General features: G+C 38.0%; 1 pseudogene; it reads left to right on the forward strand.

Annotated features, from left to right (window-relative positions):
• Positions 1–11,937: 11,937 nt before the first annotated feature.
• LOC103257475 lies at positions 11,938–12,533 on the forward strand (annotated as a pseudogene).
• Positions 12,534–13,270: the final 737 nt, after the last annotated feature.

Below are 13,270 nucleotides of genomic sequence, written 5' to 3' on the forward strand. Positions count from 1 at the left end.
CTTTTTTATTTTTTTGCATTTTTTTGTATGTGTCTACTGGAATAGCTATTGATATGGGTTGAATTGTGTCCCCCCACCAAAAGGTGTTGAAGTCCTAACCCCCATTACTTGCAAAGGTAACTTCATATGAAAACGGGGTTCCTAAATGTAAAACCTCAAACTATAAGAATTTCAGAAAATGCAGGAGACGCCCTTATAGAAATCAAAGTAGGCAACCAATTCCTGATCAAAGCCCTAGATATCGCCGGGCTCGGTGGCTCACCCTGTAATCCTGCGCCTTTGAGAGGCTGAGGTGAGTGGATTGCCTGAGCCCGTGGGTTGGAGATCCACCTGGGCAGTGAGATCTCATCTCTACAATAAAAATCAAAAAATCTGCAGGGCATGGTAGCGCATGCCTGTAATTCCGGTTACTTGGAAGGCTGAGGCGGAAGGATCGCCGGAGCCCAGCAGGTCAAGGCTGCGGTGGCCGGGAGCGGCCACTGCACTCCAGTCTGGGCGACAGAGTGAGACTCCAACTCAAAAAAAACCCCTAGATATCCATGTCATAAGACATAAGATAGACAAATGGAACCTCATTAAACTGAAAAGCTTCTGTAAAGCAAAACAAACCATCAAGAGAGCAGGTAGACAGACCACAGTATGGAAACAAATATTTGCTAACTGTGTATCTGACAAAAGCTTAACATCCAGGATCTACAAGAAACTCAAACATGCCAAAAGGAAAAAAAAGCAAACAACCCCATTTAAAAGTGGGCAAAATACATGAATAGATACCTCTCAAAAGAAGATATGTGGCAGCCAACTGACACATGAAAAAGTGCTCAGTCTCACTATTCATCAGAGAAATGCAAATCAAAACCACATTGAGATACTACCTAACCCCAGTAAGAGTGGCCACCATTAATAAAACAAACAGCAACAGATGCTGGTGAGAATGTTGAGAAAAGGGAACACTTCAACACTGCTGGTGGAAATGCACACTAGTTCAATCTCTATGGCAAACAGTGTGGCAATTTCTAAAAGAACCAGAAATTGGCCTTCCATATGCCCCAGCAATTCCCATACTGGGAATGTATCTGGAGGACTTCAAATTATTCTATAAAAAAAATACCTGCACATGCATGTTTATTACAGCACTATTCACAAGAGCAAAAACATGGAACCAATGGTGCTGCCCATCAAAACTGGACTGGATAAAAAAAAAATTGGTGCATATACAGGATGGAATATTATGCAACTGTAAAGGACTAAGATATAGACTTTGCAGCAACTTGGATGGATTTAGAGCCTATAATACTCAGTGATGTATCACAGAAACAAAGAATAGAGTACCATATGTTCTCACTCATAAATGGACCCTAAACATTTACCATAATACTTTAAGAAATGGATTGGCAGTAGCAGGATACTGCCAGGGCAGGGGTGAGGACACAACATCAGTAAGGGTAGTTGATCTCAAACCAGGTGGAGTGGGGACCAAAGGGAAGCCCAAACTTTACCTGTATGATGTCCATTTGTATACCTAATCCTGAGTTGTACTCCACATCTTCAATATAAAAAAATAATGTATAGTAGAAAACAGAGTCTTTGCAGATCAAGTTAAGATGAGGGCATTAGGGTGGGTCCTAACCCAATATGACTGTGTCTTTATAAAAAGGAGAAATTTGGAAACAAAGATTGACACACACAGAGGGAAGATGAGAATCCAGCTACAAGCTAAGGAATGCCTAAGAAGCTAGGCAAGAGGCCTAGAACAAAGATCCCCCATAGCTCTCAGAAGGACCCAGCCCTCCCAACACCTTATCTTGGACTTTCAGCCTCCAGAACTGTCAGACAATACATTTCCATTGTTTAAGTGGCCCAGTTTGGGATATTTTGTTACTGAAACCCCAACTAACATAGTATCACCTCAAATCAACAGGTCATACACCCCCTTGATTTAAGCCTCCCATCCAACCCAGAGCTCCATTCTAAATTTAATTTTCTTTGCTATTTATGCTATAATAATTCTGTTATTTGTTTAACTTTAAACAACAGCTAGACACCTAATCATTCCATTAGTCACCAACTTTGATAGAATTTTCTATCATAAAGTCTTTAAAATATATCTCTATTTCTCCCATCCCATTGCCACTATGTGGAATAGATTTTATTTACTTCATTTTTGCTGTTCTTTAATGGTTTCCTATTTTTCTGCCTCTGAGACTATATTTACTTTAGTCCACACTGTACAATATCACAACCAGTGTTCCTTTATCCACTCTCTTTTTTTTTTTTGAGTTGGAGTCTCACTCTGTCACCCAAACTGGAGTGCAGTGGCCGCTCTCAGCCACTGCAGCCTCGACCTGCTGGGCTCCAGCGATTCTTCCACCTCAGCCTTCCGAGTAGCCAGAATTACAGGCACACACTACCACGCCCGGCTGATTTTTTGATTTATTGTAGAGATGCAGTCTCGCCAAGTTGCCCAGGCAGGTCTCACAGGCTCAGGCAATCCACTCACCTCAGCCTCCCAAAGCGTGGGATTACAGGCTGAGCCACCGAGCCAGCTCTTTATCCACTCTAAATTCCTTGTGACCTACACAATAAAGTCCTGTAGGTGTAATTTCCTTTAAGTTGTCCTCCCCCAGGCATGCCCAGCGCTATTGTGGCATTGACTGAACTAAGTGGATTTACTAACTAATGCTAAGCATGCCTCTGCTTTTTTCTCCCACCTCCTCCCCTTCCATTATCAATGATCAAAATGCTAACTGACATTTCAGGCTCCTTTTCTATCAAACCACTTCCTCGGAGATCTCGCTGATCATCCCAGTGCAAAACGAGCCCTAACATCTGAGTCCTATGTCATTTAGTCTAATCTAAACACACAATGTAATTGTAATATGTAAACCTACTTTGGCAATATTTTCCGATAACAAAAATCCTAGACATTTAAGAAGATATTTATATGAGTTTCAAATATTCATCAACAAGAATAGCACCATAGCAAAAATATGTAGTATAATAGCATAATACCAATATATGTATATATACACATCTTAATAGAGAGTATTACTTGCTTCATTTGCTGGACAAAGACACAAGCAGTAGCATGCCTTTCTCAGTGTGACAGGAATTCAGTAAATCACCTTGTATATTATCAAGAGCTTATTCAATATTAGTTGACTGTATTAATGGTAGAAATGGACTGGGAGATTAGGCAGAGAAAGCCTCATTCTTCCCTGCTCATAGGTTCACTAACATTGCCTGCTGAAGAAACGCCTTCAACCACAAAGTCCATTTATATCTAAAACAGCCAAACTTCAAAGACTAGCATAGTCTCTAATAGGCAGCAAGAGACAAAAATACTACTCAAGTTCAGCTTCTCTCGCTGCCTGCTCTTTGACAACTCTTTGTATGGTTACTAAAGGCAGAGCAGGCTTTTGGCAAAAACACTCTGTGATGATAAGCTGTTGGGGCCTGGGTAAGAATAGGCAATGTAATTCCACAGGCATTATACTGGGGTTAAAAATAGGAAGCTTTTTCCTTTCATTTTTGGTAACTGGAGTAGACACGATGTGTTTCAGCTAATAGTAAAAGCTTATCAAGTCATTCAGTCATTCTTTTGTGTTTCTTTTCTCTTAAATCTCTTTCCTTCATTTCTTTAGGCCATTTTAAAGTTTTTCTTCAAATTCAATTTTCAAGCAAAGTACTCTTTCTGTAACATGTCACACACACACATACACACATTGGAAGTTAGTGATTTTGACAATATGCATGTACCACACTGAATGTTCAGCCTTCTATTTTATTGAAATGAGAAAGGTAAGCAGATCCTATAAGAATATTGATCACTGAACATCCTTTACAGTTTGACTTTAGAAGGGAGGGGGACACATGCATTAATTCAAAAAGATTTTACTGAAAGCCACTACTAAACCCCAGGCCCTGGGCTAAACAGCTGGGTACAATGCTGAAACAAACCCAGGCAACATTTTTATTCTCACAAAGTCTGTGACTTAATATGGGAACTGGCAAGGAGCAGTACTCAGCAGGTGCTCTGGTAGTGAAAGTAAAATGTACCATGGAAGCCCATGGACAGAAGCACCTACCCAGGATTTGTAGTGTTAGGGAAGTCATCCCAGAATTGACATCTACACCAAGACCTAGTGGATGAAAACAAATTGACCTGGAGATGGGGATAGCAAGGGAAGAGGACTGGATAAGAGAGGGGAAGTAGTTCATGGAAGTTGGAAAGAAGTGGAAAGATTGATGCTAGAGAGGTTAGCAGCAGCCAGATCTGAAAAGGGCTTGCACACCATAGTGAGAGGTTTAGAGATCTTTGAAGTAGGGAAGGAACATACTTAGATCTGCCTTTTCGAAAAATTCATCTTGAGAAGTGTGTACTCAGGGTGTACAACAAGGGGCAGAGAATCCCGCCAGAGGATTGTGATTGAATTTAAGAGACATTTATGAATATAACCAACAGAAAATTTTAAGTAATTGAATGAGGTGCAGTGAAGAATAAGAGTTCAAAATGATTCCTGAGTTTTTAAATTGGGTAACTGGGTAGCTCATTTGCCCAGGAGGTGAGAAACAGAAGGAGGAACAATTGAGTGGCAATTTGAGGCCTCTGTGATACTCAAATTAGAGATGCTTATTAAATGGGTGTATATATGGTAATGTATATCTGAGCACTATATAAATTTAGAAAACATAAACACATAGATGATTGCTAAAGCTATGAAATGAACGTGACTGTGCATTACTGACTTCATAATAGGTATCCTTAACACAACGTGTGCTTAGGGAACCAGCAAAAAGAAAGCGTTTGTTTTCAAAAACACATCTAGAATCTTGCAATCTGAAAATATAGAAAGAGACAATATTAATTTCATTTTGTTTTTAAAAATAAAAGTATACTTTTGAATTACATATCATGGTATAGTAAAGGAGGGAATCTTTTCTGAGAGCTTCATAGGCCTCAGTCTGGCCCAAAAAATGGTATATAGAGTGAGAAGAGAAGGCATGGGATAAGCCCTAAGGAATAATAGTTTTTTATTTGTATAAATTTATAGCATACAAATATATTTTTGTTGCATTAATATATTACAGAATAAAGTCAGAACTTTTCGTGTGATTATCACCTGAATAACATACATTGTACCCATTAAGTAATTGCTCACCATCCATCCCCCTTACAGCCCCACCATCCTTCCAAGTCTCCATTGTCTATCATTCCATTCTCTATGTCTATGTGTACATGTTATTTAGCTTCCACTTATAAGTGAGAATATGTGGTATTTGCCTTTTGATATCTGGGTTATTTTGCTTAAAATAATGGCCTCCAGTTCAATCTGAGTTGCTGTAAAAGATGTGATTTCATTCTTTTTTATGGCTTAATAGTATTTCATTGGGTATATATACCACATTGTCTTTATCAAATCCTTTGTTGATGGATACTTAGGTTGCAATTGTGAATAATGCTGCAATAAACGTATGAATGCTGGTATCTTTTGGCATATCGATTTATTTTGCTTTGGGTAGGCAGCCAGTAGTGGGATTGCTAAATCAAAAGGTAGTTCTATTTTTACTTTGAGAAATCTCTATACTCTTTTGTATAGAATTTGTACTTCTTTACATTTTTACCAGTAGTGTATATGTGTTCCTTTTTCTCCACATTCTCATTAATGTCTGTTTTTTGTTGGGTTTTTTTTGCCATTTACATAACAGTCATTCTCACTGGTGTAAGATGATAACTCATTGGGGTTTTAATTTGCATTTATCTGATGATTTGTGATGTTAAACTTTTTTCATGTTTGTTGGTTGTTTGTATTTCTTCTCTTGAAAACTGTCCATTTTCTTTTGCCCATGTTTAATGGAATTATTTGTTTTTTATTGTTGTTCGAGTTTCTTGTAAATCATAGATATTTGTCCCCTACTGAATGAATAGTTTACAGATATTTTCTTCCATTCTGTAGGTTGTCTGTTCACTATCTCAATAGACATAGAGAAAGCATTTAATAAAACTCAGCATCATGGTGGGGGGGCATATTCATCAATAAGTGTACCTGATCTCAAACCAGGTGACATGGAGACCCAAGTGAGGTCCAAACTTTACCTGTACAATGACCATTTGTATACCTAACCCTGAATTGTACCCTACATCTTTAAAATAAAATTTTTTCAAAAAATTCAGCATCACTTCATGATACAACAAAATCCTCAATGAACCAGATATAAAGGAGCATATGTCAAAATAATAAAGGCCATATATATTAAAGCCACAGCCAACATCATACTGAACAGGGAAAAGTTTAAACTATCCCCTCGAGGAACTGGAACAAGACAAAAAAACCCACTTTTGCCACCCCTTTTCAACACTGTACTGGAAGTCCTAGCCAGAGCAATCAGGCAAAAGGAGGGAGTAAAAAAGGCATTCAAATTGAAAAAGAGAAAGTCAAATTATCCCTGTGTGTTAAAGATATGGTTTTATATCTAGAAAACCCTAAAGATTCCACCAATAAACCCTTAGATTTAATACATAAATTTGGTAAAGTTTCAGGATACTAAAATGTACACAAATATGTATATTTGTGTACACAAATCACTGACATTTCCATACCCAGTAACAATCAAGCTGAGAGCCAAATGAAAAAAGCAATCTCATTTTCAATGACTACAAAAAATAAAATAGAATACGTAGGAATATCTTTGCCTAAGAAGATGACAAATCTCTACAAGGAAAACTATTAAAAAAAATCTGAAGAAAGAAATTGTAGATGACACAAACAAATGGAAAAGCATTTCATGCTCGTGGGTCAAAAGAATTAATATCATTAAAATGACCATACTGCCCAAAGCAATCTACAGAGTCAATATAATTCTTACCAAAATAGCAACATCATTTTTACAGAATTAGAAAAGACAATCCTAAAATTCATATGGAACCAAAAAAGAGCTTGAATAACCAAAGCAATACTGAGTAAAAAGAACAAAGCTGAGGGGCTGGGCGCAGTGGCACAAGCCTGTAATCCCAGCACTTTGGGAAGCCAAGGTGAGAGAATTGCCTGAGCTCACAGTTTTAAGACCAGCCTGGGCAACATGGTGAGACCTCATCTCTACAATAACTCAGAAAATTAGCTGGGCATGGTAGCACATGCCTGTAGTTCCAGCTACTTGGAAGGCTGAGGCTGAAGGATTACCCGAGCTCAGCAGGTCAACGCTGGGGTGACTGTGAGCATGCCACTGCACTCCAGCCTGGGCGATAGAGTGATACCTCAACTAAAAAAAAAAAAAAAACCCAAAACAAAACAACAACAACAAAAAAACCAAAGCTGGAGGCATGACATTACCTGACTTCAAATTATATTACAAGGCTACGGTAACCAAATAATATAGTACTGGTATAAAAATAGAGACACAGATCGAAGAAACAAACAAATAGAAGACCCAGACATAAAGCCACATATCTACAGTCAAATGCTCTTTGACAAGTCAACAAGAAACTGAAACTCTATTTCCCATCATATTAAAAAAAAAAATCAACTCAGTGTAGATTAAAGATGAATATAAGACCTGAAACTTTCGAAATACTAGAAGAAAAGCTAAGGAAAACTCTTCTAGACATTGGTCTAGGCAAAGAATTCATGGCTAAGACTTCAAAAGCACAGACAATGAAAACAAAAATAGACAAATATGACTTAATTAAACTAAAAACCTCTTCTGCACAGAAAAAGGAATACTCAACAGAGGGAACATGAGTAGTAAATTTTTAAAAATAGGCAGAAGAAAAGAAACTGGCAAAAAGGTCTAAGATGCAATGATGAAGAAGCAGGAAGAAATCCAGAAGAGTTGGCATCTCCAAAGCCAAGGGAGAAGATAATTCTAAATGTTCCTGGCAATTGAAGCAAGAGAAGAACAGAAAATTATCCATCAGAAGTAGAAACAAGGAGAAGCTTGGTAACTTCAACGAAAGCAATTCCAAAAAAGCAGTAGATTGTACCATATTGCAGTGAATCGGAGAGAGAGTAGAGCATAAGGAAGAAAAGATAATAGGCACAGACAAGACTCTCTGTAGTGAGAAAAGACAATGAGGAAGACAGGAAAAAATAAGTCAGTATGCAGAAAAAAGTGGAAATTTTTAAAAATGAAAGACTTAGTTGAAAAAAAAGAAACCAGTAAGAAATAAAATGAAGAGTAACAGAAAATAGCATATAAACAAGAGAATGAGATGCAGAGCCCAGTGGGAGTGTAGGGGATACTCTTGGTGCCCCACCCAAAAAGGCATGCCCATCTCCAAGCTACTTTTGGGTATTGGTTGCTAATAGGCTATGGCTGGCCCCTTTCCTTGGAGAGTTCTTTTAGCCAAATAGCAGCTGCCTGACAGGAGGCTATGCTTTCCTTTTCCCGGGAGCAACTTGCAGCCAGTGACTGACTGAGAAAAGGGCACAAAAAACCAATATCTTTGCCACAAAGTAGGACTGAATCCATGGTGCAATTCATGATCCAGCACTCCCTGTGAGATCAGATTGAGGTTAGACTCCAGCTGAGATCACATCCTTGCTTAGTCCCTTGCCCTGCCTTATCCTATTTCTCTCACACTGCTGTTGGCTAAGAGAACCCCTCAATAAATCACATGTCCCCAAACCCCTGTCTCAAGCTCCACTTGTTGGAAACAACCTGCAAGACAAAGAGGAGCACATGCACATGCAATAGAAGGGAAGGAGGAAAGGGGGGAAGGGAGGAAAGTATACAGATTGTTTTGAGGGTTGATAGCTTTACATTGAGATAATATTCCTCCAGTTTTTGCCATATTCTTAATGAAGTAGAGGTAAGTCACCCCTAAGAGTGGGGAGTAAAATGATGAGTACAGAGATAAAAGAAGATTTAGAAGTTGTAAAATACTGATTGTGAGAGAACAAGAAACAGAAAACACCTTACTAGGGAGTCACAGGAAGATTAGTTGAATGGGGTTCATGAAAAAAATATTTTCGTACTCACCTTTTCCCAAATCCAGTAATAATTCCTGCTAAGAAGTAGCTAAGAAGTGACTCTGATTTCAAAATGGTGCCAAAGAAGTAAACAGGCTTTACTCTCTCTAGCCTACAAAGAAATGAAAAACTATGAGCAGATGGTAAAAGAATTGGACTTTTAAATCTATGATGCTTCTCCTGCCAGTATGGACTGAAACAAGCATGCAGAAAATTTACTCCTGACTCATGGTTTCTGCACTGGAAAAAATGAGATGAGGGTAGACAAACAGCTCCCACAATCTTGGGTTTCCTGAAGGAGAATTGTCCCTGCCTCAACCCATGGGAAGCATCAGGAATGTCTAAATGGAGAAGCATTTCTGAGGAAGTCAGAGACAAAAAAGAAGAGGTGAGACTACCATCCTCAGCCCTGGAACTCTGATCTGTAACTGGGCCAAAGAAGATGCAAGATCAGCGGGACCACACTATAGGAGATTTGTTCCACAGGTCCCTTGGCATGAAACCTTAAGTCAGTTTCCCCACATTACTTGGATAACTTCTTTGGAACCCTCTCCATTCAAGACAGGTAGCACTCTGATTGCTTACCAGAACCAAGGTAAACTTGGGCTTAAGGTACCATCTAGAACCAGAAAAGGAGACAATGAAAAACTGGCAGAAAATAAAGGAAATCCAGAGGTAAATTAACAAGTATCTCTAAGCAAACATACTAATTTTTTAAAAAAAGACATAGAAGACAGGAACAAATAACTAATTATTCAATGCAAATAAACAGAAGTTCACCCACAAGAAACAACAAACAAGGAACCATGACCTCTCCAAATGGACAAACTAACAAACTAGTGACTGGTCCTAACAAGACAGCACTATGTGAATTCTATGACCAAGAATAAAAAAGAACATTTTATTTGCCAGAGTCTAACTCTGTCATCCATGCTGGAGTGCAGTGGCACAGTTATGGTACTGCAGTCTTGACATGCTGGGCTCAGGCGATCCTTCCACTCCAGCCTTCCAAGTAGCTGGAACTACAGGCATGCACCACCATGCCAGGCTAATTTTTTGATTTATTATAGAGATGAGGTCTTGTCAAGTTGCCCAGGCTGTTCTCAAGCACCTGGGCTCACGTAATAGTTGCCTACACCTCTCAAAGTGTTGGGATTACAGGTGTGAGCCACCATGCCCAGCTCAAAAGGGCATATTTAAGGAAACTCAGTGATATTCAAGATAACACAGAAAAACAACCCAGAAATTTATCAGAGAAACTTAACAAAGAGATTTAAATAAATAAATAAAAGAAATGAGAAATACATTTGCTGAACTAAAAAGTTTATTAGAGGATTTCAACAGCAGAATGATCAAGCAGAGTAAAAAAAATCAGTGAAACTCTTTGAAAATACACAAGTAGAAGAGAAAAAAGTAAAGAAAATGAAAAGGAATGAAGATTACCAATGAGATACAAAAAAAGTCTCTTAAAAGACCAAATCTAATGTTCAAGAAGAATTTGTGCAAGAGCAAGGAGCAGAAAGTTTACTCAAATAAATAATAAAAAAACTTGCCAAAACTTGATAAAGAGTTAAATATTCAGGTTTAGGAAGGTCAGAGAACATCAAACAGATTTTACCCTGATAAGACTACTCCAGGCATATAATAAACAGACACCCAAGGGTCAAGAACAAAGAGAGGACCCTAAAAACAGCAAGAGAAAAAAAGCAAATATCATATAAAGGACCTTTAGTTAGTTGACTATATATATTTTAATGGAAACCATACAGGCCAAGAGGGAGCATAACCTCATTTTCATACTGCTGGAAAAAAAATACTGCCATCCAATACTACTTTATCCAGAAAAGCCATCTTCAAATGTGAAGGAGTGATAAAACCTTTCCCAAACAAAAGCTGAAAGAATTTACTACCACCAAACCTGTCACTCAAGAAATGATAAAAAGAGTTCTCCCACCTGAAAGAAAAAACAACAAACAAACAAACAAACAAAACACTACCATAAAAAAGAAAACATTTGAAGGTATAAAACTCACTGGTAAAAATAAGCATACAGACAAATTTGGAATATCTCAATACTGTAATCATGATGTGTAATCCATTTATAACTCTAGTGCAACGCCCAAAAGATAAATCTTCCAAATTCAAGAATAACTACGGAAACCTGATAAGAGAAAGACAATATAAAAATATGTACATTGAGACAACTTAAAGCCAAAATGTTGACAGGGAAAGAGTTTAAGTGCAGCAGCATCTTAAATTTTGTATTTGTGATTATTTTTTCATTATGATCGAATATAAGTTGTGGTATTTTAAAAATAAATTGTTACATCTATAATGTTTCCTATGTACCTCATGGTAACCACAATGCAAAGATCTATACAGCTGCACTAAAAATACACAGTAACAAATTAAAACATAGTACCAAAGAAAATCACTTAAATGAAAAAGAAGACAACAATAAAACAGGAATTACAAAACAACTAGAAAACAAGTAATAAATGGCAGCGGTTCTTATTTATCAACAATTACATTGCATATAAATGAGCTCAATTCTCCCTTTAAAAGGCACAGAGTAGCTAAATGGTTAAAGAAGCAAGACCCAACTGTATGCTGCCTGCAGGAAACCCACTTCATCTATAAAGACACACATAGACTGAAATGGAAGGAGTGAAAAAAATGTTCCATGCTTCTGAAAATCAGAAAAGGGCAGAAGTAACTATACTTATTTCAAGTTAAATAGACTACATATCAAAAACTGTAGAAAGACATCAATAAGGTCATGAGAGAATGATAAAAGAATCAATTGATCAAGAGAATATAACAATTATAAATATTTATGGGAGGTTGCATCTGGCTCTCACTCTCACAGCCACTGCAGTAATTGAACTCCGTAGAGACAGCTCTGGGTGGGGCAAGTAACTGAACCAGTACTGGGTGACTCTGCCATGCAGAGAAAAAGTAACCGAGCATGGGTAAAGGAGATCCCAAGAAACCGAGAGGAAAAATGTCATCACATTCTTTGTGCAAACTTGCTGATAGGAGCACAAGAAGAAGAACCTGGATGATTTCATCAACTTCTCAGAGTTTTCTAAGAAGTAATTAGAGAGATGGAAGACCATGTCTGCTAAAGAAAGGAAAAATTTGAAGACGTGGCAAAACAGGATAAGGCCTATTACGCAAGAAAACTGAAAACCTATATCCTTCCTAAAGGGGAAACAAAAAAGAATTTCAAGGATCCCAATGCACCCAAGAGGTCTCTCTTGGCTTTTTGCTTGTCCTGTTCTGAGTATTGCTCCAAAATCAAAGGAAAACATCCTGACCTATCTATTGATGATGTTGTGAAGAAGCTAGGAGAGATGTGGAATAATACCGCTGCAGATGACAAACAGTCTTATGAGAAGAAGGCCATGAAGCCGAAGGAGAAATATGAAAAGGATATTGCTGCTTATCAAGCTAAAGGCAAGCCTAATGTGGTAAAAAAAGGGAGTCATCAAGGCTGAAAGGAAAAAGAAAAAGAAGGAAGAGAAGGAAGAGGAGGAAGATGAAGATGATGATGATGAATAAGTTGGTTCTAGCACAGTTTTTTTTAAAGCAGGATTTACTGAGGACAGAAAGGGTTGCCCCAGCACAGTTTTTTATAGCAATAAGCACCTATATCCAAAAGTTAAAAGGACTTCAAGTAAGCAGCCTAACAATATATCTCAAGAAACTAGAAAAGTAAGAATAAATCAAACTCAAAATTAATAGAAAGAATTAATAAAAGTCAGAGCAGAAACAAAATTGAGACTAAAATATATATAATCAAAACAAAAAGTTGTTTAAAAAAAAAAGGAAATGGCAAACCATTAGCTAGACTAAGAAAAAAAGAGAGAAGTTTCAAATAAATCAAATCAGAAATGAGGCCGGGCTTGGTGGCTCAGCATGTAATCCCAGCACTTTGGGAGGCAGAGGCAAGTGGATTGCCTGAGCCTGCAGGTTTCAGACCAGCCCAGGCAACTTGGGGAGACCTCATCTCTACAATAAAATAAAAATAGCTGGGCGTGGTAAAAGAAAAAGAAGGAAGAGAAGGAAGAGGAGGAGTAGTTTCAGCTACTCAGAAGGCTGAGGTGGAGGATCGCCAGAGCCCAGCAGGTTGACACTGAGGTGGCTGTGAGCATGCATGCCACTGCTCCAGTCTAGGCAAAGGAGTGAGACTCCAATTCAAAAAAAAAGAAATGAAAAAAGAGACATAACAACCGAGACAGCAGAAATACAAAGAATTATTACAAACAATTTGAACAACTAGGCACCAACAAACTGAA

The sequence above is a fragment of the Carlito syrichta genome, unplaced genomic scaffold (assembly GCF_000164805.1).
Source record: "Carlito syrichta isolate Samal-C Ts95f unplaced genomic scaffold, Tarsius_syrichta-2.0.1 Scaffold80634, whole genome shotgun sequence".
Classification (NCBI taxonomy): domain Eukaryota; kingdom Metazoa; phylum Chordata; class Mammalia; order Primates; family Tarsiidae; genus Carlito; species Carlito syrichta.